The 22219-nt window shown below is 47.4% G+C and overlaps 1 protein-coding gene and 1 long non-coding RNA gene across 3 annotated transcripts in view; one reads left to right on the top strand and one right to left on the bottom strand.

The window, feature by feature from the left end:
• Positions 1-22219, top strand: part of SYN3 (synapsin III) — a 460560-nt gene that overhangs the window by 215017 nt on the left and 223324 nt on the right. The gene's annotated exons all lie outside the window — the stretch shown is intronic.
• Positions 1862-5359, bottom strand: LOC139080264 (uncharacterized). Its single transcript, XR_011534611.1, has 3 exons — positions 5072-5359; positions 4771-4891; positions 1862-4480 (listed from the first exon to the last, which is right to left on the bottom strand). It is a non-coding gene; the product is annotated as an uncharacterized lncRNA (long non-coding RNA).

The following is a 22219-nucleotide window of genomic DNA, read 5'->3' as shown; positions in this document are numbered from 1 at the left end:
AATTATCTAATACCTTTTGAAAACATTCCGAACATATCGCTGCAAAGAGACACATGAAAACTTTGTTCCCGGGGAACCAGAGACGCTGGGGTTAAAAAAAAAAGCAAAAGACCTGAGATTTGCTTTAAAGGTTGCTGCAGAAGAGTTGCCTGTATGGAAAAATCTGCTTACCTGTCCAGGCCTCAATTTCCGTGTTTATTGGATGAAAGATACAATTCAATGGTCCCCAAGATCCCCTTTGGTTCAAAAAGTCTAAGATTCCATGGAAAATTCTCAAGGACAAGGTGTTTCTGAAGGGAAGATAGATCTTGCCATTTAAAAGGTTTGAGACAAATCGAATGTGCCTGAAAGTGAAGCCCGTCCATCAATCTCTTGATCAACACTTATTGAGTTCCTATTCTGCTCTCTCCTCGAAGACTCAAGCTGAAAACAAAGATTGTGACAGCAAAGGCATCTGATAGAGCCCTGTTGTAATTACTTGTTTATCTGTCCATTTGCCTCTGATCATAAGCGCTAAAAAGACAGGAAATATGTCTTTTATTGTCCCCATAACTTATTTCCAAAATTCATTGAACTCCTATACTGCCTTTAAGTCACAGCTTAAATGTCACCTCCTCCAGGAAGCCTTATCTGATTCCCCTGCCCAGTCTTTGTCAACCCCCTCGCATGTATCCCTACAGCATCCTGTGCTTTCTTCCTTCACACGATTTACCTTACTGTAATGTGATTGTTGGCCCATCTGTTTCCCTTTCTGGACTGTAAGCCCCTTGAACACAGAGATTGAATGTTGGTGACAAAGAAGTCAGTGAGTATTGGTTAAATGAGTCGAAGTGATTGGCACCAGCCACCCCTTCCCAGTGGGTCTTCAGACAGGCAGGTGGCAGTCCTTGGGAAACTGCGTGGAGCCCTATCCCTCTGACCAGTGCTAGGGGGCGCTGTAAGCCAGAGAACACCGGTTCCGTCAGCCGGCATTCTCGCCAGTCTCGCGGAGAAGGTGGGAGAGGCACAATTCCACACTAGTCAGTGGGGTGCGGGTGCTTTGAGTGGGTGAAGCTCACCCCTCCCGTCTGCAATGGCCACAAAGCTCTCAGTCAGCATCCTGTCTGGGTCCGCAGCTGCCCAGCTCCTCCACCCCCGAGCTGGCCACATGTCAGCCTGAGGGGAGACGTCCTCTCTGGAAGCTACATATTTGTGAATCATGAGTTGGGGGGCACCTGGGAGATCTGGGAACACGGCAGAGGATGCCACGGTGCCCCTCTTCCAGGGCAGAGCTGGCCTCTGGTAATTAAACCTGGAGAAGGCACTGATGAGACTGTCACTTCTGTTGCCTCAGAGGGAAACACCTCTTTTCTTCCCTACCTTCCCCTCCTATCCACAATGCCTCCCCCAAACCCACAGTCCATCTGAAAGTCATTACATTCAAAAGAGCCTTTTCCAAGCAATAGACAGCCTGGTCCACCCATCACCATGGGCCCGGGCCAGACCCTCAGTGGGGTTGCTGCCAGCCCTGGGGAATTACGAACCTAAGAGTGTAGGTGCTTCAGGTTCTCTCTGCGTCTGGCACCGACAGGGAGTAAACACCTTCCCTCCCTTCCATCTGGAGCCAATTTCATGGCAGTAAAATTGCAGAGCATCTCCTGCCCAGCCCTTTCCAGCCCTGCCGTGGAGTGAAGACCCCTCAGTAAGGGTCTCTTGCTGTGTTCATCTCAATCCTGAGGTTTTCCCTTTTCTTTCCCCCGAGAGCCCCTCCCAGGGATTTTAAGCCAGAAAACACACGTGCACATTGTGTAGAGACGTTTTGTGCCCCAGGTTTCTGGGGTGGTGGGAGATGGCAAACAGAATTAATATGCCAGCTCTTGCCTTTCTTTTTTTTTTTAATGACTATTTGCTCAGTCAGTCGATTATTTCTGTTCAGGGTAATATGAAGTAGAGGGAGAAATTCTCCTCAACCCTGTCTTAATGTCTTCCTTATGCCTGTGGAGTTCGTATGTTTTTCCTTTAAAAATGAGTAGCTCCTTTGTGGTTTCTTTGAAGGTTGTGTGCTTGGCTTTGCACAGAAGACGCACACGCGTGTCTCCACCGGGTGCCCTTGTGGCTTGGGTGGGAATGGGATGGACGTGTGGCTGGTCTCCTGTCAGACTGGCCTGGAGATCCTGTTTCTGCCAAGGCCCTTGAGCTCTCTCCAGGGGAACCTGCTGGAGCTGAAACTGACTTGTCCTGTGCTATGGAGATGGCCAAAGGGCGTTTGACATCCATCGCCTTCTTCCTTGGCTGCTGAGACTCAATTTCTCTGGGTTTTTGCTTTCTACCTCTCCAACTGGGTACCTTCCCAGTCTTCTTGGCAGACTCTTCAGGCTCTTCTTGTCACTAAAATGTAGGTGTTCCCCAATTTTCTGTCCTTGGCTGCCTCCCCTTCTCATCTAGTCTCCACACTCTCCCGGCTAACCCCACCCTCTCCCCTGGTTGTCCTACCACCACGCTGTGTGTTCTGGAATGGGCACTGCACACAGCCACATCCTGCTGAGCTGGATAATTTCACCTGGAAGTTCCATGGCCTCCTTAGACTCCAAGGGTCCAACACTCCTTGTCTTTTCCCCCAGCCCCCCTGCAATGTTACCCACTGCCACCAATGGCACCATCATTCACCAAGTCCCATAGATTCTCACTCCACACACCTCTTCTAACCATCCCTTTCTCTCCATTCACACCATTTCTGCCTTGGATCAGGCCCCTGTCGATTCTTTCCTGACAATTTCAGTAGTCATGTAATTGGGCAGCCTGTCCAGAGTCTTTCTCTAGCAAATTCAATTTTTGCACTGCTGCCCGTGTAAAGTTTTTTCAAAGATAAATCTGAAATTATGCTGTCCTTTGCTTAAAATGATCCATTTGTTCTCCACGGCTTTCTGAACAGTCTTAAACTCCAAAGAAAGGCATATGAGGTCCTCTGTGATGAGGCTTTTCCCGGGGGACCATTCACATGGAATACATCGTGGTCGCTATCCCCACACTTACACCCTGGGGCCCTGTCCTTGCTTATCTCTCCAAACCTATAACCTCATTCCCATCTCCAGCCCTTTATTTCCGGGTATCAGTTTCATGCCTCCGAGGCTTGTTCACACTGCACGCTGCCTGGAATCCACCCTCCCCCGATATATTCCCCACCCGTCTCTGTCTCATCTGTCAGGATTCTTTAATCTTTCAGGATTCAGTGAGAGTCACCACCTCATGGATGTTTTCTTGACCGTCTCTTTCCCTCAACAGAATTGACCACCCCTCCGAGGCCTCTCCTCTCTCATTCCCTTCCCACTCACATAATTTCCCCCAGATTTCCACCCAGCACCTCCCTCAGTCTGTTGCCCCTAGTGATTGATATGATTTTCTCTCCTCTAGACAGCAAGCAATTCCAGGAGCTTCTCTGATGCCTAGCACAGCACCTGCACATCTAGACACTTACCAAACATTGAAAGAATAAGCTAACCAATGAGTGACAGGGAAAAGAAGGGTGGGGGTGATCAGAGTCTCACCTTCTCAAAGTCACCATAACAGAGGTTCTGGTATCCAGCTTCTTGGGTCCAGAAACTTAACTGGATTCAGTTCCCAGAGTTGAGCAGTCCCAGGGACACTATGATTCATAGCAGACCAACAAGCCAACCACAATTCCATTGTCTTTGTTTCCCATGAGATATTTAATAGTCACATAGGCTAGGGCACTGAAGTTAACGTGATCCCCATATTTTCCTCCCGATAATCATAGAAAGCTTTGTGCCAAGCTAGTTTCACATCAGAAGGTTACTTTAGTGTGTGAGTATGATTGAGGTCATCACATAAGAAGGGTCTTTCAGCTGAGATACTTCGGAATTCTCCTTCTCCCTGAAGCGAAGGCTCTTGCCAAGGGAGTGACAATGTTCACGCCCACTGGCAAGAGCCCCTCTTGCTGGACAATGACAGTGCTGGACACACATTGCCAGTTTTGTGCCCTTGGGTCTTCCTGGTTCTCTGCTCCAAGCTTGCCACTCCTCCCTTCTTTTGCCCAGACTTTTTGCACTGGGAATATTACAATCCATCTGGTTTCCGTGTTTTAAATTGCAGTCTCCATCCAGTGATTACCCTCTTGTCAGCTAGTTTGGGTTCTGGATTTTGAGCCCTACCCTTAATGTCTTGATTTACAATCACAGATGGCTAAGCACTTGCAGGGTGTGTGAATGCATGGCTTCAGTACTCAGAAGACAGCCAGCCTTCTTTCCAAGTCGTGGATGGGGCCTTCATTATCATTCCTCCACCCACGGTCTCTATGTGCCGCACAGTTTGTGTGTCGCAGTATGATTATCAACTCTTTGGAGGAAAGGGACAGGGTTCTTCCCTTCATTCCCTCCTTCCTTCAGATATTCCCAGACATTCACTGAGTGTCCACTGCTCCACACCAGGCACTCAGGGTCTAACGGTGAGCAAGGCACAGACCTGCCCTCAAGGAGTTTCCTGTCTAGTGGGAGAGAAAGACAAGAAAACAATGGTGGTTGGTGCAAACTACAACAGGAGGGTCAAGCATGCCATGAGGCGACAGAGCTGGGTCCCCCAATTGGGGAGTGGGGAGATGTTTGGGAACCCATATTATGGTAAGACAGAGAGTCAGGAGCTAGAAGAGAACTGTGGGTCACCAAATCCAATCCCCCCTCATTTTCAGACATGGAAAAAGGCCCAGAAAGGAAGACTATCATATGGTCACACAGGATTATCGGCAAAGGCAAAACAAGAGATCAGACACTTTATTACCTTGTCAATCTTCCCATCACTGCAGGCTTCTCTGATTCATCTCATGAGAAAGATATAGTAAATCATCATTTTCCTTCCCTGTAACATTCATCAACCTTAGGATGATATGCTGAAAAAGGTTCTAGGACAAGAAACAAAGAAGGGAACTCATATTAGTTGAGTATCAACTATGTACAAGGCACTTTCAAGGCAGTATTTCCTCTCATCTTCATAACCCTAAATAACAGACATTACTTTATGCCCATTTTGTAGTAAGAAAATTGAGGCTCAAAGAAGTTAAACTGCATGTCCAGTTTCTTACAAGCAAGGAAGTGGCAGAGCTGTAATTCAGACCTAAAGGTCTCTTTCCAAACCATTGCTCTTTCTGGAAACTGCAAAGTCGCTCTGCCCATAGGTTCAAGGGGGCGTTTGAAGTGCTGGTGATTTCCTCTTCGTCTTTGGGGTTCCAATGGAGCGCTCAGAACTCTTGATCATTGTGCGATGCAACCAAGTAGAGGGAGAGAGTACCGCCCCACCAAGGGCCAGCGAGGGGGCTTTATCAGCAGACAAGTGAGATGCGTCTCTTGCTCTGCCTGGTCTGCAGTGGAGAGAAGGCAGGAGAAATCACATGGCAGGCCATTCCTGGGGGTGTGGGTGTGCCTGTCTTTAGTTGGAATTTGGATGGATGCCACAGGAAAATTACATTTGTATTACAAAGAAAGGGCCCAGAATCCAGAGGAAGGCTGAGAGAATACTGATCGGTACATTTTAACAACTACTGAATGTGGCTTCATTTCCTTCTGAAATTTCAAGCAGGAGATTGAAGCAATATACCAGGTTTTTGTCCCAGTTCTGCCATACACAATAGCTGGGTAACCTTGAATAAATCAATGAACCCCCTTTCTTCAAATGTAAAACCAGAGTGTTGGATTTTATGATCTCAAAACTTCCCATGGAATATTCTGGAAGGCAGACTGACAAGGGGATTAGGGACCAAGGCTTGTGATATCAACAAATCTTGGTTTTGATCCGTCTTCGCTTTTTCGCTGTGACCTTAAACCATTTCCTTAACCTTTCTGAGCCTCAGATGTCTAACGATACAATGAGGAGAGATTCATGCCTCATAGGATCTTCATGAGGATCAAACAAAGAATGTGAATAAAGCCCTTGACATAGTACCTGGCACAGAGCAATTCTCACTGGGAGCCCGTGTGTACCAGGGTGTGGCCCCCAGGTACAGAGATGAATGAGACTAACCCCTGCCCTCAAGCAGTCTATGATCTGTGTTTATTCAAGAAGAGCCTATCCCACAACTAGAAGGACCTGCAACTAAGATATACAACTGTGTACAGGGGGGGTTTGGGGAGAGAAAGCAGAAAAAAAAAAAAAGAAGAGCATATTCCCATATCCCCTTTGACCATGTAAGTAATACCCAAAGAAGGGGAGAAAGGAGGAGGAAAAGAAAAGAAAAACTTGATGGCAAGAGCTAATTCTTATAGAGGACCTACTGGGTGCCGGGCTTTCTTCTAGGCGGTTCGTGTATATTAATTCATGTGAATCCTTATAGCAAGAGCTGTGAGGTCGATGGGGTTGTCCTCACCATCCTTTTTCTTCAGGCATGGAAACAAAGGTACAGAGAGGTTACATAACTTGCTTAGGATTTCGTGGCCAGGTTGCTGCTGTGCAGGGATCTGAATCAGAGCAGAATGGCCCAAGAGTGCATGCTTTTAACCACCCTGCTGTCCTGCCTGTTCACGGAGAAGGTGAACATGCAGAAAATACAAGGATCCTGGGGCAGATGCCCGGGGTCTGTCACCAGGTGGGTCTTCCTTCCCAGAATGCCTTGCACCCATGGATCAAGGTGTGTGTGAGAACGTGAATCAGAAGAGACTCTGAGCGGGCAGTGAGTCCATCCGCAAGCCTCCCGAAGACAGTACTCAGGGGGGTCAAGGTGATTTCCACACTTGGCATGAGCACAGAAGCTAGAATCGGAACACTTGTCTGAGTCCCATCTCCTCCATCTAAGCTTCTCTCTAAACTTATATTTATTCTCTATAAAGTGAGGACAAGCATCTAATTCACAGAGGTAATTTCAACCATTAAATAATAAATCACTAACATTGAGTCTTTGTTATGTGCCAGGCCCACTTCTGTGTACTTTACAGGCATAAATGTATTTCATTCTCACAACTATTATCATGCCCATTTCACAGAAAAGAAAGCTGAGGCACAGAGAGGTTCAGTAACTTGGTCGAGATCACACAGTTAATAAATGGTGGAACCAGAATTTGAAGTTCGGTGTTCGATTCTGTGCTTCTCACCACCTCCTTGCACTCTGGGCGTTGGTTGAAAACATTTTGCTAATACTAAATGTTATTGTGGTTCTGTTCTCTCGTAGCCATGTCTTCGGTCTTCGTTCGTGCTCTTTCCTCCTTTCGTCTGCCTACCTCTTACTTGTCTAGAGGGGTGAAGAGTGAGGTTCTGGAGCCCCCAGTGGTGTGCTGGAGCCGGCTCACACTGCCTTGTGAGAGCTGATGTTAAATTTCTGGAATTTTGCAAGACAGTTGTTAATCACAGCAATTATTACAAATTTAATTATATAAACTTACAGTTAAATAAATTATATTAAAAACAAGAGTAATGAATACTTAAAACTCATCACTTCTTAATTATTTTATTACATTACACTGCTATTGATGCTTTGAAGTTATTTCCATCTATTGTATCTGCATGGTGGAAATATTATATAATGGACTGCTTCTGCATGTTCTTCCCAGCTCCGCATTCAGTGACATCACATAGTAACTTAAAATTGGCCATGATGGGAGTATTTACACCATAGCAATTGGTGGATGCTACAAAGAGGGCTTTTTGTCCTGGAGCGCTGGTTAAATATTTACCAGCACACCACTGCTGTTTCTTCACTGTGTGATCTTAGTCAAGTAAGCTTTCTGTGCCTCAGTTTCCTCTTCTGTAAAACAGGGATAGCATTAGTGCCTACCTCACAGAGTTGTGAGGAGTAAACAAGATGATACATGGAAAGGATTTAGCAGGATGCTGGCACAGTCAGCCATCAATGAATGGACTCTGTCAGTATTATTACTAGGCATCAACCCCTACAAGGAGCCTCTCCTTCCCCTCAAGCTGCGTGCCACCCATCAGAGGTTATCTCTGACTTGATACTCATCGGGCTACGCTGGGATTGTCAGTTTCTGTGTCATTTTCCCTGTTTTAGAAAGTGAGTTAATTGACAAAGGCTAATTGAGTTTTCTCTTCTGAGAACTCAGCACATAGTAGGTCCTCAACAAACTGCTAGATTATTTGTGAGGAAAGAGTTCAGAAGCACTGAAAAATCAGAATTAGGAAACCTGAAGTCTTCTCTAGTCACATTACAAACTTTTAAGAAAATCTTCTCCACATCCAGGCGTTACTGGAATATTGTGTTTGGGGTTCAAGCTTTGGAAAAATCTTCTAATGAGGTCATTTTGGAATTTCAGGAACTAAAAGCCCCCTGCCTTGGTGCCCAGGCAGACTCCCTGCACACTGAACTCTGTTTTATAACAAAATTCTCGGTGTGTATAATATGGAACCCCTGTGACAGTCTTAGCGTGTCAAGTAAGAATATGACCCGGAACTTTCCAAACCGCTCGAAGGTAGCTGGAACTGCCTTTGCCTCAAGTATTTAGAGAAAAAAAGCTCCTGATGTTACATCAACAAACTCTATGCGAGATTGCGCATACCTGGAGTGCTTTTCAAGGCTGGGAGCCAGTGATTGGAGGCTGATTTCTGCAGAAAAGGAGGGGAGAGGCTGAAGGCATGTTGAAAAATCATTTTTTTGTCTGTTGTTCCTTTGTATGAACTGGTTGCCGGCTTATGCAACGCCCAGTAATTAAAATGGCTGGAATGCTTTGCATTTTTACGGCAACGTGAAGGCGGCTCGGAGGCCTGGAGCTGGAGCCAGCTGGAGGGGGCCCAGCGATCCTACCCTGGCTGCCCCTCAGCCTGGCAAAGGCGGCTGGCATCTGCTTTGGGGTGGAGGGGACGGTGGCAAGGAGGGAGGAAGTCAGAGGGGTCAGGAGTGGCTCCTTCTGCTCTTGCCCTTCCCTGGGCAGGTGCTTCCAGGCACCGGGCCTCTAGAAGGAAGATATGCATGGGCCACCCACCTCTTGGAAGTCTGTAATGGTTGGTGGTGCTGCCTAGGAATGATAAACAATGATAAAGCTATTCTTCCTTAAATATCTACCCTCTGCCAGGTCCTGCACTAATGTTGCATATATACTTTCCTGCTCAAACCTCGCTGTAGATCCCTAGTGCAGTTAAAATAAATGCTAAATGCCTCCCCTTTCATTACCCAGCACTACGTAGCCCCTGCTATCACTGCCCTTGTACCCCCGCTCTCCCTCGAGCTCATCACATGCCCACCTGGCTGGCCTCCTTCCGTCCTTTCACCAAGCCGAGCTCAGGCCCTGCTCCGGGGCTGCCCTCCTTCTCGCTCAGCCTCCCCCATATCTTGCCACGGGCCAGTTCCTTCTTGTTATTCAGCTTCTAGCTCAGATGTCTATCACCTCTCAGTGACGTCTGTCCTAGCTGAAGTGGCACAACCATCCCTGGTCATTCCCTTTGTCCCGGTACCTCCCATTGTCCCACGTTCCAGATTTATTTTCTTTTCAGTACCTATCACTATCTGAAAAAACCGTATGTGTTTATTTTGTATTCATTGTCTTTTCCAACTAGAATGGAATCTCCTTGAGGCCAGGGCCCTCACCACTCTACTTGCAGCACCTGGAGCAGTGTCCAATAAATACTTGAAGATAATGAATCTTCACAACATCCCAATAAGGTAGACATCATTGTCCTCATCTTTCAGATGAGAAAACAAGCTCGGGGAGGTTAACTCACTTGCCTGAGGTCATCCCATAGGAAGTGACGTCAGCAAATTGTGTCTGACTTCAAAGCCCATATTTTGGGATGGGTATGCACAACCTTCTCCCATGGACAGCTACTCTAGAAAATAGTGGAAAGAGGGTGTCTGTATTTCAAGGCAAGGAACCAGGACTCAAGGTTAACCGTGAGCCCTTTGATGATATAGTGATGGCGGCACCAAGAAGTAAGAATGTAAGGACTTGATAGGAACCCACAACACTGGTGTTCTAGTCCAAATTCTGCCACCTTTGTGACCTTAGATGAGTTAATTACCCTCTCTGGGCACTTTTTGGAATGTGCAGAGGGTGTCTGCTTCCACTTCCCCAGGGGACGATTACATGACAGTGTCCCCTCCTGTCCTGGGATGGAGAGGGTGGCGTGTTGCACGGACCTTGAGTGGAAACCACACTGGGAGGGAAAGATGCCATCCCTGACCGTGTACGTGTGCCGGCCTGTGGATAACTTCAGGAATAAGCAACTGCATGCAGAAGTTGGCTTGTCAAGCCTTTGGGGTGCTTGAGGATGGGCAGACTTGGTTAAAAGCGGAGTGTTGTCACTGCCCCTCCCAGTGTTCGTGCACTGCCTCCCCAACAAAGCCTGAGTGCTCAGCCTGGGCTTTGGGCCCGGAGTCTGTCCAGCCTCGCCCGGCTCCCTGCTTCATTCCAACCAAGTGCCATCTGAGCCCATCCTCACCAATAGACGACTTGTGTCTTCTTCCCACCATCGGCTTTTTAAAAAGTGTTTTATTTTGACGTAATTCCAACTTATAGAAAAGTTGCAAGAATAGTTCAAAGCATCATCAGATACCTTTCACCCAGATTCCCCAAATGTTAACATAGTACCACATTTCCTCTCTTCCCTCCCTCACTGCCCTCTCCCTCTGTCTTTCTGTCTCTCTCCCTCTGTCTCTCTGTCTCTCTCTCACACACACACACGCACACATGCACAACTGTTGATGAGTAGACATGATGCGCCTTCATGCTTCAGTATTCCAGTGTGTATTTCCTAATCACAAGGCCACCATCAGCTTTGCCATGGGAAGCAGCTCGCCCCCTGGAGTTGGCACGCGGGGTTTGCATTCCACATCTCACTGTGCCTCCTCCTAACTGTGTGCATTTATACAGAAGATTTCTCTTCCCTGAACTTCAGCTTCCTCATCTACGAACTGGGGGCGCTAAGGTCCCCTGCCTCATAAAGCCCACGGGGGAACTGAATGAGATACCCCCTGCCGAGGGATGCTGGGGCCGTGGAGAATGCACAATAAGTAAGTGGGAGCGTGTTTTGCTAGAGGCTGTACTTTTTCTTCTTTGAAGTGGTTTGAATTCCTTGGATTTCTCTTTCTCCGTGTTCTTCAGGCCAGTTCTCATAGGAAAAAGCAAGACGGGCTCTGTCATTCATTCGCATCTTATTTATTGAGCAGCTCTGCCAGATCTGACCCCGTTCTGGGTACTGGGGTAGAGCAGCAAGCAGGACAGAAGCCGGGTCCATCCTCACAGCTTGTGTTTGTGTGGTGGAGGCAGATAGTAGGTGTGGAAACAAGTGGATGAACCATTTCAGTGGGTTGTAAGTGCAATGAAGACAAGAAAACTGAGTGACTTGGGAGCCGGGGAGCATGAGGGGGCTCCTTCGCTTAGGGTAACAAGAGAAGACTGCCTGGGTGAGGCAAAAGTTCTGCTGGATCCTTAATCCAAGAAGATGCCTTCTGGGAAGGTGTCAGGCACAATTTAGTTGCTCGGTGACTGAGCGCATAGTCGGATGCAGGAGAGTTTTAAATCCACCCGAAAGAAGAGAATCGTGGGAGCTTACACTTGCTTGCAGCCGTGCACTTTACAGCTATCATCCCACAGTCTTCCTGGACTCCCTATGAAGTAGGTATTATTAGTCTCATTTTATAGATGAGGTGACTGAGGTTCAGAGAAGCAAGTTCATTTGCCCCAGAGCAAAGAGAAAGGAAGGAGGGGCCCCTCTGATGGCACCTAGCACCAAAATTCCTCCTGGGACCACAATGTCAGCCTCTTACTGCTCGCAAGGAAGAAAATAGCAGGTTTTAATTTGAGGAAAGAGCGCTGTGCTAGGTGTCAGAAGGCACGGTTCTAACCCTGGCTCTGCCACTGTAAGCCACAGAATCTTGGTATAACCCTCCATAACGCAGAGCGGTACTGGATGCTCCCTCGCATTCCCCACTCTGCCCCGCCCCCCAACAGGTGGTTCATCTGCTTTTTTCTTCCTCTTTCTCCTCTTTGATGGAGAAAAGTAACACAAAGAGGGAAGAGAATTAGGAGGAAAACAGATGAGCTGAAGGTATCACCTGTACCAGGTGAGGAGGGCAGAGACCAGAGAGATGACTCCTTGGCCTCGTGACATCCAGCCCAGTGCTTTGCACACAGTAAGGGCTCAAGCTCTGCTCTTGTATGAACAAGCACATCTGTTCTCTTATGCCAGTGAGAAAAGCAGTGATGTTATTTATGGCCACGCCTCATGCAACGTTCAGATAATGGCTGTTTGTGTGATACACTGTTCTATTCCAAGACTCCTGTGTTAAGCAGACCAGTGACATGTTAGACAGTTTCCAAAGGGGGGAGGATAGAGGAGAATTATCCTTGTGGTTAGTTGACTGCATTAGTTATCTATTGCTGTGTGATAATATTATCACACACTTAGTAGCTTAAAACAACACACGGTTATTATCTCACGGTTAGTCCAGGCAAGGCTTTACTGGGTCCTCTGCAAGGCTGCAATCAAGATGTTGACTCAGGCTGCAGTTTCATCTGGGACTCGACTGAGGAAGAATCTACCTCCTCACTCGTGTGATTTTTGGTGACATTCATTTGCCTGTGGACTGAGTTTCTTGCTGGCTGTGGGCTGGAGTTCACCCTCAGTTCCTCACCACAGGACTCCATCCATGGGCAGCTCACTGTGTGGCAACTTCCTTCTTCAAAGCCAGCAGAGAAGAGAGTCTGCTCCCAGCATTGCAGTCTTAAGTGGCGTGATCACGTACATCCTGTCAGCTTTGCCGTGTTCTATTGGTCAAAAGCGTGTCCTACGCCCCTGCCCACATTCAGGAAGGGAATCATGCAAGGATGTGAATACCAAGAGGAGGGGATCGTGGGAGCTACATTGGCTCGCCCTCCAAACAGAGAGATCAGAAAACCCTAAAAATCATGGAGTATGGAGAACAGTTAAAAGCACTTAAAAAGTTTAACCTGGGAGAGAGGGAAATAATAATAATAATAAACACTTATATTGCTTTAACTGAGGACTTTTCATATGTTAGCTCATTCGACCCTCATACAGCCCTATAAGGTAGATACCATTATCATTCTCATTTTATAGATAAGGGAACTAGGGCACAGATAGTTCAAGTGGCGTGCCAAGTTGACACAGCTATTGAGTAGTATTGCTGGGAGTTGAACCCAGGCAGTCTGCCTCCAGATTTCATGCCCAGCAGGGATTGTCAGTTGTTAGAAAACATGGTTGAGTTTCCCCCAAAAGATGCTAGAACCAAAGTGTAAAAGCTACAAGTGGAAGATTTAGGGCTTCCCAGAGTCTCTGAGTCCACCTAGCCAGGGCGTAATTAGCAGGTGCTGAGGAGCAGCTGTCCAGGTTAGACTAGGTAAGTGTGCTCCTGCCCACCACAGTCCCTACCACTCCCTATTGCCTCTCCATCTGAAGCTGTAGTTCTGTTATTTGTCATACTCCTATTTCGAGGCCCCAGACTGCACCATGAACTCCTAGGCCAGGCATTCAGGCAACATAAATGTGTACTCATGAGAGAAAGCAAAGAAGGAGCCAGGCCTATGCCTTAGTGACCATGTGAGAAGTTCAGAAAATGTAGGAAGGGAGCCATAGGACAAGGATTCAATTATCAAGAGGGTCGGACTCTGTTGTGAACTGAGACCAAGCCCCTCCCCTCCCCAGGTCTTTAGCCCTCTTACCTGTATAATGGCAATGGCGGTTTCTGGTCCCACTGGCCCTGAGGAGGATCCGGTGAGATCCTGGGGAACGGATTAACTACCTCCTAAACATCCTTCGAGGCCCAGATCTACAGACTGAGGGAAGCCGGATTGCTTGTGTTAGAACTACAAGACCTGAAAACTCATTTGTTTCCTGTCTTGTTATGGAATTTTCCTTCAGAAATAGTTTTGAGGGGGAAAAAAAACCTAACCCTTTGAGAAAATAGGAAGGGGAGGACTCATCAAGGGAAAGCATCATTCTTTGCTGATGCTTTTTTGTTCTGTTTAAAAAAGAAAGTCATTCCTCAAGAGAAGGAAAAGAAAAAGGAGGGAAAGAAGCATGGGCTGTTTAGATCTACTCAGAAATTTAACCCCCTGCCCAAGAATCCCACGGCAGCCCCTAGAGAAGGGAAAATGCAGCAGAAAAGGAGCCAAGAAACCCTTAAATAGCTGTTGTGCCTAGACCCTGCCTCAGCCTATCAACAACAACAACAATAATAATAATAGCTAACACTTAAGTAGCACCTACTATGTGCCAGGCACTGATGTAAATACTTTATTATTAATTCCTTTAAATTTCAGCCCAGCCCTGTGAGGCAAACACACTATCTTAATCCCATTTGAGAGTTGGGGAAACTGAAACCCAGAGAGGTTAGATAACTTGCCCAAGGCCACACAGCCTGTCAGCGGCAGAGCCAGGATTCAAACCCTTGTAGTCTCGTTCTAAGACTTGTGCCCTTAATCCTGACCTAGTCAGACCCTCAAGGATTCATTGAGCAGGTGGGTGGGCAAGCCGTCATGGGAGGTACCATCAGGGTGAGAGGCAGGAGCAGGGAGGCATGAAGAAAGAGCAAGACCTTGAAAGTTGAGTCTTCCTAGCTAGTCCGCTTTCTGGCTGTGGGACTCGGGCAAGACAGTGAGCAACTGGGTCTTGTGGGTCTTGGTAGTTCCAGCGACTTAGAGAATTAAAAAACAATTGATGGAAGGAAGGAGAAAGGGAGAGATGGAGGGAGAGAGTGAGGAAGGAAGGAAGAAAAGAAATAGAAGCAATAATAACTCATAATTATAACAGCAGCCAGCTCTATTATGCCGAGGATTGCTAAGTGCTTTACTCACATTATGTCATTTAATCCTCATAATACGACCCTATGGCGTGCTTCATATTATTGCCCCCATTTGAAGGACAAAGAAACTGAGGCACGGGAAGCTCAGAGCTTGTCTACGTTCATGCGGCTGATAACTTAGGGAGCCAGAATTCCCACCAGGCCGTGCAATTTTAGTGCCCAGACTCTTAGCCAGTAACAAAAACAGTAAATATTTGAGGTCAAGGTGTAATCGCTCCCATTTGCAGGGTGCTTGGTGGATTACAAAAGTCTTTGCGGTGAGGTTTCCAAGGGTGGAGATGGGGACAGAAATTTCCGGGGTTCTTAGCCAGCGATGCTCAGCTAACACTTAGATGAAAAGGGCCAAGGTGTGCAGAGAGGTGAAACGGAAACCAGAGCGGCCGACAGCATGCAGGGGCCCTCAGAGACTACCGTCCTGTGCCACAGGACTCCGGGTCATCTGTAATCTTACTCCCCAGGACACACTCCGGAGACACCCATCTCCTTTACCTCCTCATCACCCCAGGACCAGCGGCGGCCCATGAAATTTCAGCCCCGTTCAGCACAGCACCAACCAGATTCAGCATCCCACACCAGTGAGCTGGCGGCTGTTTAGTTTGTACTCAGGCAGGTGGGCAAAGGAAAACAGAAATCAAGGCAGAAGGCTTCAGGGGGCTCAGTGAGAGCATGTCATTCCTGCATGGGACGTGGCAGCGCCGGAGGCAGATCGTGGAGTTTTGCGCAGCCTTCCCGTCAGAGGGAGCACGTTGTTCCGGGTCCCTCTGCCAGGTTTTGCTTTTCTGCCCTGGTCATCCTGTTGTAGGGTGGGGGTGCCAGTTGTTGCCCAACGTATGTCTTTGCTGGTACTCGGGATTAAAGGAGTTGGTGTAGATGACGTCACAGTTGTAATCTGCAAAGCGCAAACAGCTGGTAATCATACTTTTCCTATTAATGCATTTCCTGGGGAGGCAATGTGTCTTGGGCAAATGCACAGTGTGAGGGTCACAGAGACCTGGGTTTGACACCCAGCTCTACCACTAGCCAGCTCTGTGCCCTTGGGTAAGTCATTGCACTTCTCTGTGCCAGGGTTTCCTCTCCTGTGAAGGGGGACTAATCATGCCCACTTCAGAGAGTCGCTGTGAGGGTTAAATGAGACAGCACCTGGCTCAGGGAAGAAACTTAATGACGAGGGAGTAGTAATCCATGTCTTTCATCCACAGTTTCCCAGCCTTGTTATTGGCTCAGAGCGGCCTTCTCTGACCTCCAAGACCAGATCAAAATCCTCCATTAGAAGCCAGCACAATGTATGGATGCTTTGTAGCCCACATCATATTTTACATTTATTTGGATGACAATTTGATTAACATCACCCTCCTTCACTGGCCACGTGCAGGCAGAGACCATGTCCTTCTTGGGCCATCACTGTATCTCCAGTGTGTAACACAGGCCTGGCACATAAGGTGCTCAGTAAACATTTGCAGAGTAAATTAATGCAGGCAATGAGCAGCACCCCAATATGCTGGTGTATTCCATTTGTTTGGAAGGGAGTGTTATAAATAAGTTTTTGTTACTGATAGTGAAAGTCCTGGAGTTTGTTTATTATTTCCTTTTTAAGGAATAATTAAATCGTGTTCAAGACGATCTTTTAAATGGTGCCATCCTGTTTTGCTTGCTTTTCAATGTGCTTTCTTGGGTGAGGCTGCAGTTAAATGCAAGCCCTGAGGATTACACTCCACCCAGCGTAACTCATAAGACAGTCTCTCACGGGAAAGCCATCTGTCATTGGGTCTTGATGGAAACAGAAGTTTGAAAAATGTGGTCTCATATCACAGATCCCCTTTGCCTGTAGCCTCTGGTCTAGAAGACTGGAAATGGGAATGGCCTTGTCTCTCCCTCAGATGACGTGAACATTGAAAAGTTAATGCTTCTAAGATCCTCGGGTGAGAGCACAGAATTATCTGCTTCCTGCCATAAAACTTCCTGCCTGGAGATGCTGCTTATCAACCCGTTAACCCTAAAGTGTCTTGACCAGCAGGGAACCGATAGGAGAAAAGCATTTTCCTCTTGGTGTGGCAGCCTGCAGACCTCTATTATAACACATCCCTCCCTCTTTGGCAATAATTTAGTGTTTCCCACAGGTTTTAGGTGTCATCTCCATGAACTTTTCTTTTCTTTTTTCTTTTTTTTTTCCCCAAGGAAGATTAGCCCTGAGCTAACATCTGCCAATCCTCCTCTTTTTTCTGAGGAAGACTGGCCCTGAGCTAACATCCGTGTCCATCTTCCTCTACTTTATATGTGGGACGCCTGCCACAGCATGGCTTGCCATGCGGTGCCATGTCTGTACCTGGGATCTGAACCGGCGAACCCCAGGCCACCAAAGGGGAACGTGCACACTTAGCTGCTGCACCACCGGGCCGGCCCCTCCAAGAACTTTTCCAATAGTTGACTTTTTAGTACAATATATACTATAAAAAATTTAATTAGCAAATTAAATCCATGAATTCATGGATATTATTGCTTAGGATAAACCCAAAGCTGGCATTCAAGTAAGAGAAGAAAAATAAGTCAACTCAGAGAAAATACAAAGTAAATATTAATAGTAAACTGTTACAAGAAAATGGCAAAAATCATGAACATGAAAAGCTGATGTGTGAGTTTCGGGATTGCACCAAGTATTTATTTTCTTGTCTCTCCTCCTGTTAATCTCTGAGTTCCTTTGGGATAAAGACTGTCTTTGATTCATTATGTCCCAAGCACCAGCACAGGGTCTGACACACAGAACCTCAATGAATTCAGTGAATGTGGGATGCATGGATGCAAAAATGATGACTGGCTGACTGAATGGTGGGACAGGCTTGGCGCCCTGGGCTCTGACAAATCCACTGAGGTTGGGGTCTTCCCAGTGCACTGGGAATGACAAGAATTTTCACATATTGAGGTACATGGGGTAACTATTTGGGTTTAAAACTGATTCGTCTTGAACTAAAAAGGCTGACTTTTGGGCCATCAAACATACATTGTACATCTGCTGTAACATTAAAGAAGGCACTCTCTTAAGATAAGAAGGCCTATTTCCCCTCCTACGCCTATCGCCCTGTCAGTAACGCCCAGTATCAGTCCCTTTCCTGACCTCAGGGTTCTGTTGATCCACTAACTTGCAACCAAGTACCTCTTTGAAACTTTGATGAATATGTATCCTGGGTGTATTTAATGTATGTTTTTTGTTCTAAAAAGATACAAGGGTGTACTGAAAATCATGCTTCTCCAGAATGCTTTCTTCCTTTCTGGAAAAGCCCTTCCCGGGTTATGATCCTCACCCTGGCTCCTGTGAGACTCCCTGTCTCTCTTATCTGTAGAATGGTTATTGATTATTCTGTGTCAACAGGAGCAGCCGTGTGCCGAGTGAGGGCTTTTCTTCCTAAACGGGTTTCTGTGTGATAATAATTGGTAAAAGGAGAGTCAGGCTGGCTCCAGGCCCTGAAATGAAATCTAACGTGCCCATTGCCAGCTTCCTTCTTCTCGGATTCTCCCCGCCAGACAGCATTTCCAGCTGCCTGGAATGAAGGCATTGCTGAGAATACGCAAATCCACGAGAAGCCCACTAGCTGGGGCACAATGGGCCTGTTGGACAGAACAGACTAGCGGGGTGGCCTGGGACAGGTCACTTAATGGCTCTTTCTCTGCGGAATAAAGCAGTCATTACAGAGAAAGAAATTCTGTGATTCTGGGAGAGATCGGGTCTGAACTGGAAGTCTACGGGGAAGGCAGAGGGGAGGAGGTGCTGATGCACTGGTGCAAGGCCAGACTCAGGCTTGCAGAACTGACGCCGTGATGTCCAGTGACCATCTCTGTGGTCAGTGTCATGGGTGGTTCCAGGTGGTGTCACCTGGGCACTCCCTGGTTTAGGGACTTTGCTGTGTGTAACTGGGGGACGGGAGTGGCTTCTGCTGCTAGGGCCCCCAGCTCCCTCAGAGCAATGGTCAGGGCAGCCTTGCTTCCACTTTGAATTCGTATGCTTCCCTCTAGGACTGCACTTTACAGGTTACTGAATGCTTATCACGTCCTCTGTCCCATCTGGTCCCCACGGGATCCCAGACGAGGCCACTTAGGGATCGTGGAGAGCACACAGTAAAACCAAATGCTGAAGGCTGTGTGGCTCAGTAGACAGAACACCAGCTGTGGGGCAGAGCGCTCACCTCAAGGTGACCCGAGTTACGGGACTTGGAGTCAGACCCCTGCGTTCAAAGTCCACCTCTACCAGGTGCCTGCTGGGTAACCCTAGGAAAGCTCATCTCTCCTCTGGGCTGTGGTTTTCTCATCTGCAAAATGGGGCAATCACGGAACGTGCCTTGTGAGGCTGTTGGGAGTACTGAATGAACACCATCTGGCACAAAGTAAGTGATCGTATTTTATCACATCCCAGGTCACTGTAAGGATTTAGCGAGATAAGGGGTATATTCGTTTCCCAGAGCTGCCGCAACAAAGTACCCCAAACTGGGTGGGTTAAAAGAACAGAAATTTATTCCCTCACAGTTCTAGAGGCCGGAAGTCCAAAGTCAGCATCCCTGGGTGAAATCGAGGTGTCTGCAGGGCTGCGCTCCCCCTGGGGGCTCCAGAGGCAAGTCCCTTCCTTGCCTCTTCCAGTTTCTGGGGGCTGTCCACATTCCCTGGCTTGTGGCCACATCTCTCCAACCTCTGCTTCCATCTTCAGGGGGCCTTCTCCTCTGTGTGCATGTGAAACCTACCTCTGCCTTCCTCTTGTAAGGATACAAGTGATGGCATGTGGGCCCACCCAGATAATCCAGGATAATCTCCTCATCTCAAAATGCTTGACTTAATCACATCTGCAAAGACCCTTTTTCCAACTAAGGCACATTTACAGGTTTCATGGGTTACGTTTGGGGGGAGGGTGTGGGGGGTGGAACCGTGGCATTTTCAGCGTATCACGTCACATGGCCCTTTACAGACAAATTTGCTGGCACTGTTCTAGAAAGATGAGGAAGCTCAGCTCCCACCCTCGGAATTTGCCTTCTCGAGGCCCCTCAGCTCAGTCTCCATCTCCCTCTGGCCCACACCATCTCCATTTTGTTAAACTCTTCTTCCTAGGGCCGCCTATGTCCCACACTGCCCCCCCCCCAACCCTTGCAAAAAAATAAAAATAAAACAAAATAACACCAACATCTGCAACAGTTTTTGACCTTCTGGTTCTGCTTTTATCTCCCCCATGGCCCAGCGGTGTCCTCAGGGACAGAAAGAATGAGAGAGGTTTTCAGCAGACAAGTTCTGTTTTCCAGTGTAGAGCCCTTTCTGCACCTTCTTTTGCAGGCTTGATGGCTTCTCCAGATGTCCTAGGAGAATTGTGCGCCATCCTCTCAGGGCTAAAACTGATCCCCAGGCATCCTATTGGGCCTCGTGCAAGCAACCATCCTTCCCAAGTTGAAGTGCTCTGCTCCCAGAGCCTCGTACAGCAGCTCGCTAAGAAGTGTGCTCTCCCTCCTCTTTCGAAGTTTGACCAGGGAAACAGAGATACGTTAATTTTTGGGTGTCCTCCTTGATGGGTAAAACTAGCACAAACGTGTTGATAAGTGAATGTTTGTCATGGGAATGAACGAATGCCACACAAGCTCGTGGGTGATCTGCTCCAAGTGAGATGTGCATCCTTTTGCAGTGTCCGCAAGCTTGAGCGTGAACAAAGGAAATTTCATCTGTTGTTGTGGTACTTGAAATGGCCAATCGTACACCGAGTCCGGGCATCAAAGTTCTAGGGATCAGTACATTGTGTGATCCTCCCCTGCGAGAAAGGCAGGCAGATCTCATCTCCATTTTAAAGCAGGGAAACTGGGGCTCAGAAAGGTCAGGAAACTGGCCAAATGTCAAACAGCTAGTATTTGGCAGACTTGGTCCTGGAGCCCATTGTCCACCTGGTGTTGTTTTCACTGGCCTGGGCAGGGTCTGCTGAATAACAGAGGCAACGTGGAAGGTGCCAAGAGCCTGACCTGGGCGTTAGAAGGCTGCTTCTCGTGTCTTCTCTGTCACTAAATCTGTGGGTGGACTTTTTCTTTCTGGCACTCAACTTGTAGAATTTTAACATCTGTGTGGTGGACAACTTCATGGGGCCAGGCTGGTTACATCATCATCATCATCATCATCGGTACCATTTAGTTGAGCACTTACTATGTGCCAGGCAATATTCTATGTACTTTACATGGATTAACTCATTTAATCCTCATGGCATCCTTAAAAGATGAGTGCTCTTATTATAGCCACTTTACAGAGAAGAAAAGTGAGGTATAGATTAGTTAAGAACCTTGATTCAAGGTCCCACACCTATTAATTGGGGAATTTGGAGTGCCAGGAATAAGGAAGTTGCTCTATTATATAGATGGGTGAGGGAAGGTCTCTCTGATGAGGCAGACACATGAACAAAGGTAGAGAGAGAGAGCCATGTGGATATCTAGGAGAAAAGATTTTAGACCAAGAGACTGTCAAGTGGAAAGGCCCTGAGATGGGGGCATCCTTGGTGTGTTCAAGGAGCAGCAAGAGAGCAGAGAAAGTGAGAGGGAAGAGCAGGAGATGAGGTCAGAGATGGGATGGCATGGCCAGGGGCAGGTCGGGTAGGCCCCCGTGGTTTACAGTAAGGCATTTGGCTTATGTTCAGAGTGAGATGGGAAGTCATTGCCGGGCTTTGAGCAGAAGAGTGGCATTCGACTTACGTTTGAAAGCATCACTCCGTCTGCCTTGAGGAGAAGAGACTGGTGGGGGGCAAGGGCAGGAACAAAGCAGATGGAAGTACTTGCCATGATCCAGGAGAGAAATGAAGGTGACTTGGACCAGGGCGGGCAGCAAGAGACATGGTAAAATGTGGTCAGTTCTGATTTTATTTTGAAGGTGTGGCTGGCAAAATTGCCCACAGATGGTTTGTAGGATATGAGAGAAAGAGAAAAGTTAAGGCTGCCACCAAGTCTTTGGGGCTGATCAAATAAAAGGAGTTACCCTTAACTGAGACGGGGAAGTCTGCAGCTTGAGCCGTCAGAGGAATTGGAAATCAGAGTTTGAATGCTGACATATTAAACCAGCAGCGCCTACTAAGCATCCAAGTGGAGATGGTAAAGAGGCAGTTGAATCTGGGGTAGAGGGAGAGGATTGTCCAGGGATATAAATTTGGGAGTCATCAGTATATAGTGATATTTAAAGTCATGAGACTGAATGATGTCACCATGGGAGAGAGTGTGGGTAGAGAAGAGCAGAGCCCAGAGGTCAGGAAGATGAGACAGAATCTGCAGGGGTGACTGAGATCAAGCAGCTGGTGAGAATGAAGAGTAGTGTCCCAGAGGCCAAGTGAGGAAAGTGTTTCAAGGAGGTGGAGTGAGAAACTATGTCAAATGCAGCTGCTTGGTTGAGTAAAATGGTAAAGTAAACTAAGATTTGATCATTGCATTTAGCAACGTGGAAGTCATTGAAGACCTTCACAAGGAGAGGTGTGGGAGTGAA

This window comes from Equus przewalskii, chromosome 29 (assembly GCF_037783145.1).
Source record: "Equus przewalskii isolate Varuska chromosome 29, EquPr2, whole genome shotgun sequence".
In the NCBI taxonomy this organism is placed as follows: domain Eukaryota; kingdom Metazoa; phylum Chordata; class Mammalia; order Perissodactyla; family Equidae; genus Equus; species Equus przewalskii.
Note: the sequence above shows the minus strand (reverse complement) of the source record. Positions and strands in the feature narration are given on the sequence as shown.